The following is a 6,000-nucleotide window of genomic DNA, read 5'->3' as shown; positions in this document are numbered from 1 at the left end:
AAAATGAGTACTACATTCTTTGACAATTATATGGCAGCTGAAGAAGTAGGGGCATTGAGGAATGAAGGATACCTCCAAATTTTTATATTAATAGGTACTGTCATTTTTGTACTCCTCAATACTATATTTAGAGATGAAAAAATAAAAAATATTGAGGATAAAATAAAACAAAATGAGGATAAAATAAAACAAAATGAGGATAAAATAAAACAAAATGAGGATAAAATAGAAAATATTGAGGATAAAATAGAAAAAATTGAGGATACAATAGAAAAAATTGAGGATACAATAGAAAAAATTGAGGATAAAATAGGAAATATTGAGAATAAAATAGAAAAACTTGAGGATAAAATAGGAAATATTGAGAATAAAATAGGAAATATTGAGGATAAAATGGGAGATATGGAAGATAAAATAGGAAAAATTGAGGATAAAATGCAAGCCCAATTAGAAGATCTAAAATGTTTCTTACAGGATCAATGGGCAAACACCCACTCTACCAGAAACAGACCTGTTTCTGAACCTTTGAATGAGGAAATTTCCTTCCCTGAAATAGAGATGGAAAAAACCTTCCCTATAGCCCAGTTAACAGACTGCTTCTCTCGTGCAGTGCAAATCTTGTCTGAATTTAATCCCCAAAACCCTTCCCCTGCAATCCCAGCTTCTCATGTTCCTTCTCCTACAGAAAACCAAATTCCAATGCAAGGGAGATCTTGTCCTCCTAGAGAAACCTGTCCTTGTCAAACTGACCCACAGGTGCAAAATTCAACTAGAGGCCTGTTTCCTCTAAGAGAAGTACCTGAAATAGGACGAAATGGGGATGTGGTGACTTTAAGACATAGGATACCGTTTACTCCCCAAGAAATAAATGAATTTACACGAAATATCCCCACATATGAACAAGATCCTTTTCTAGTAACAAAAAAGATGGGAGACATATTTTTTCAATATAATCCGTCTTACAAGGACGTTGAGAGCTTACTACAGGCTTTTTTAAGTGAACGTGAAAAAAATAAAATAATTGCTCATGTCAACAAAACCCGGGGGCGTAATGCAGCACATTGGCCATCTCAGGATCCCGAATGGGACTATAATAATCCTGAGGACTATCTACAACTATACCGTTGTAGAGAGGCCATCCTCACAGCCATGAAGGAATGTGCGGACAGTACAGATAAGTGGATGGAACTGGAAAAAATTAAGCAAAAGGAAAACGAAACACCCTCCAGATTTATGGACAGAATTATCGAGTTTGGGGACAGATACTTAGATTGGGACTTAAATAAAGAGAATAGTTTAAGACAAGTTAGAAGAATCTTTGTAAATAATTCATGCAAAGTAATTAAAAATTATTTTAAAACACAATGCCCAAGATGGTCAGATATGGACCTTGAAGAATTGCGAAAAACAGCTATATATGTTTTTAAGGGAAACGAAGAAAAGGAGAAAGAGAATAATGATGACATGGAGGAAATGAAGAAAAAAATGAGATGTGTAATAGATAGGATAACTAAATTAGAAAGTGGGCATGATAATGAACCAACGACAATTGCCCCTCTCCAGAAATCCAATTATCAATCCATTACTTGCCACTTCTGTGAGAAGAAGGGCCACAAAATGATGGAATGTAGAACCTTTCTTAAGATGTTTGGAAGGAATACACAGTTTAATAATGGTTTTAGAAATAATAACTATAGAAATTATGATAATGGTTATAGAAACCAGAATTCTAGAAATTATAATAATGACTATGGAAATAACTATAATGAATATAGAAATAAGAACTTTAGAAACCAGAATTATAGAAATAGGAATTGGGAATTTAATGACAATGCTCAAATTGAAGAAAATTTTAATGATAATACTCAACAATATATGAGAAATGGCGCTCGTCCAAAAATTACTCGAGGTACTAATGACCCTCAGAGAGGTGCCCTTCAGGGGGGTGCCCAAGGAATATCCCAAACACAATGATGGTGCCCGGGGGGGGCTGGGGCACAGGAATCAGAGGATACAACCTTTGATTTCCCAGACCCTGATGTCCTACTACCCGTTGTCCCTATCCACTGCCCTCCCCATACTAATGAACCCCATGTTACCTTAAAAGTGGGTAACACTTATTATGATTGTCTATTAGACACCGGAGCTTCCTGGTCTGTATTAAAGAGAACACCTGATTTACAATGTTATTCTATTGGCTCAGAGAATGTAATGGGAGTATCAGGAATAACCCAAAGAGTTAAAAGACTTCCTCCTAGAATGGTGTCTGTAGGACCCCTAGAGGTACAACACTCCTTCCTTTTGATGCCTGACTCCCCTTTAAATTTGCTGGGGAGGGACCTTCTATGCAAACTCAGAGCCACAATAACCTGCTCCCCAGATGGCTCATTATCATTAGAAGTACCAGAGGAATCTTTAAATTTACTCCCTGTACTTCTCTCGGAAAACCAGGAGGCAAAAGAACCTTCCATTTTTGAAATACCTAAAGATATACCGGAGTCTCTTTGGGCCACATCTTCTTCTGACGTAGGCTTACTCAAATCTGCTGTTCCTGTGCAGATAAAAACTAAATCTAGCCCACCTCCTTCTATCCCTCAGTATCCCCTCTCAAAGGAGGCAATTGAGGGTATTACACCAGTTATTAACTCATTAATAGAACAGGGAATAATAATCCCTTGCAAATCTGAATACAACATGCCCATCCTGCCAATTAAAAAACCAAAAAAAGGACCCGATGGCAAACACATCTATAGATTCGTACAGGATCTAAGGGCAGTGAATAATCACGTTATAAAGAGACACTCCGTAGTTTCTAACATACATACTATTATTTCATCTATTCCTAGCACAGCTACATACTTTACAGTAGTAGACTTGTGTTCAGCTTTCTTTTCCATACCAATACATGAAAACTCCAGGCATATTTTTGCTTTCACCTGGAAGGGCTCACAATATACCTGGTGTCGGCTGCCACAGGGTTATGTCGAAAGTCCGAGCTTATTTGAGCAAATTTTGAGCCAAGACACAGACAATATAACATTTAAAAATAGCAAATTAATCAAATATGTAGATGATCTACTCTTGGCTTCAACAGATGCAGAAACATGTCAAGAAGATAGCAAACACCTTCTTTTGGAATTGCACAAAAGAGGACATAAAATCTCTAAGGATAAAGTTCAATGGTGTCTCCAAAAAGTAGAATATTTGGGATTCATCTTGACTGCGGGTGCTCGTTATATTTCTCCAAAACGAATTGAGAACATTCAAAAATTGAGTGCTCCTACCACTAAGAAACAGCTGAGAGCAATTTTAGGAGCAACAGGGTTTTGTAGACAATGGATTCCTTGCTATGGGGAAATCACTAAACCCCTTATAGCATTAACAAAGGATTCAGTTCCTGAACCCCTCAAATTAGAGCCTGAACACTTGTCAGCTCTAACAGATCTGAAAAAGGCTATCATGTCTGCCCCTGCTCTAGGCATCCCAGATTACAACAAGCCATTTACTTTATATGTGCATGAGCGAAGAGGAGTAGCCTCTGGTGTGTTAACTCAGACTTTGGGACCTTCTCAGCGCCCAATTGCTTATTATTCTGCCCAACTAGACCCAGTAGCAGCAGGAGCACCACCATGCCTTAGAGGAGTAGCTGCTACAGCCTTACTAGTAACAAAAACCGTTGATTTAGTATTGGGATGTCCATTAACAATAATGTGCCCACATGAGATTGAAGCATTATTGGTAAAACATAGAACACAGGCATTCTCGGATCAGAGAATTACAAGGTATGAAATAACCTTATTAAATAGTGAAAATATTACCTTGAAACGCTGTTCAACTCTTAACCCTGCCACCTTGCTTCCAGATTTACCTACTTCAGGAGAACCACTACATAACTGTGAAACATTAGTGTCCATGGCAGAAAAGCCTCGAGATAATCTCTTGGACACTCCCTTAGACAATGCAGATCTGATTTTATTTACCGATGGTTCCTCTTTTATGAGGGATGGCATACGTTACACTGGAGCTGCCGTAGTCTCAGAATTTGCCACTGAATGGTCAGCTTCACTACCTTCTAACATTAGCGCTCAAGGAGCAGAACTCATAGCTCTAAAACAAGCTTGTATAATTGCCAAGGATAAAAAGGCAACAATTTATACAGATTCTAGATATGCTTTCGGCATTTGTCACTCAGTCGGGATGCTATGGCTCCAAAGAGGATTTTTAACCTCAGCTGGAAAATCCATAGCTAATGCAGAAATTATTAATGAAGTTCTTTCTGCTCTCAAACTGCCTAAAGCCCTAGCTGTAGTTCATTGCTCTGCCCATACAGGTGGCTCTGACCCTGTCTCTAGAGGAAATGACCGAGCAGATGCCGCTGCAAAACTAGCAGCCATAGAAGGACCTGGATTAATTTTAACATTAACAACCACTGATAATTTAAATTTATCACTCTCCTATAATGAAAAGGAAGTGGAAAAATGGAAACAAAAATTTAAAGCAAAACAAATTAATGGAGTATGGGTGTCATCTGAAGGAAAACCCCTGCTCCCTAGAAGTTTCTATAACCAAATTTGCCAATCTATTCATAAAAATGGTCATTTTGGCACCCAGGGCATCGTGGACTCTGTCAAGAGAGTATGGATAGCCCCTGGTATAACTACTGTAGCCTCTAAAGTATGTTCAGCCTGCCCTATTTGCCAGGCATATAACCAACATGCATATCGTGGAAAAGCCTTTGGGGGACGTCCTCTGGCTTACACACCTTTTGAACATCTACAGATAGATTTCATTACAATGCCAAAAGCTGGACGTTATAAATTTTGTCTAGTAATTGTAGATCAACTAACCAGATGGCCGGAAGCATTTCCTACGACCCGAGCCACAGCAGATTTTGTTGCAAAGATACTTTTAAAAGAAATTATTCCTCGTTTTGGCCTACCAGCACGTATTGACTCCGATAGAGGGAGTCATTTTACCGATTCTGTCTTAAATCAAATATATTCTTGCTTGGGGATAACTCCAAAATTCCATGTTCCATATCACCCCCAGAGCTCAGGCCAAGTGGAGAGGATGAATAAAGAACTTAAGACTATGATTGGCAAATTATGCACTGAGACCCATTTAAAATGGCCTGAAATTCTCCCTCTGGCCCTATTTTATCTTAGAAGCAGGCCTAGAGGAGACTTACATATTTCACCATTTGAGATGCTTTTTGGACATCCGCCTATACAGGCTAAGCCTTTCTCCCCGGCTTATACATCGCTATTAGGGGGAGATATTACTATTGCTTCCTATATACAGGAGTTACAGCACAAACTACGTGAACTTCATGAATCCGGAGCTGCAGTACAAGCTGGACCATTAGACTTTTCTCTGCATGACCTGAACCCAGGAGATAAAGTTTATATCAAGAATTTCAAGCGAACTGGAGCAACTCAACCTTCATGGGAAGGACCATTCCAAATATTATTAACTACTCCAACATCTATAAAGATTGGAGAAAGAGACTCTTGGATTCACTGCTCACATGTGAAGAAAGCATCTTCTGCTGAGACTGATTGACTCTATCCTATCATATGAATTGTGACTCTATCTTATCATATGAATTGGAGATAATAATCCATAGACAAATGGATGTTTTTTTTTCAAGAATATATTGAATTACTGATTTTTTTTCCTTATTTTTTCTTATTTCTTTTTATTTTTTGATCAGAATATTTGATTTTTTTCTCATTTTTTTGTACTGAAGGTACACATAATTAATATTAATATTATTTTTTTCCCTGCAGTAATACAAGTTAATATATATACTCTTGCTATAATATCAATATATGCCTAAAAGCTTTAAACTATGGGAACCTGCCATTTATTGATAAAATATTATAGGACTGTGATTAATGTTTGTGTCTGATTCCAGGAAAAGGGATAAAAACAAGGAGCACAGACTAAACCTGAATAGTGCCAATAGAGCACACAAGAAATATTAAAGTGAGACTCGAG

This window comes from Monodelphis domestica, chromosome 2 (genome assembly GCF_027887165.1).
Source record: "Monodelphis domestica isolate mMonDom1 chromosome 2, mMonDom1.pri, whole genome shotgun sequence".
Lineage (NCBI taxonomy): Eukaryota > Metazoa > Chordata > Mammalia > Didelphimorphia > Didelphidae > Monodelphis > Monodelphis domestica.
The sequence above is the reverse complement of the archived record's forward strand: the minus strand, read 5'-3'. Positions refer to the sequence as shown.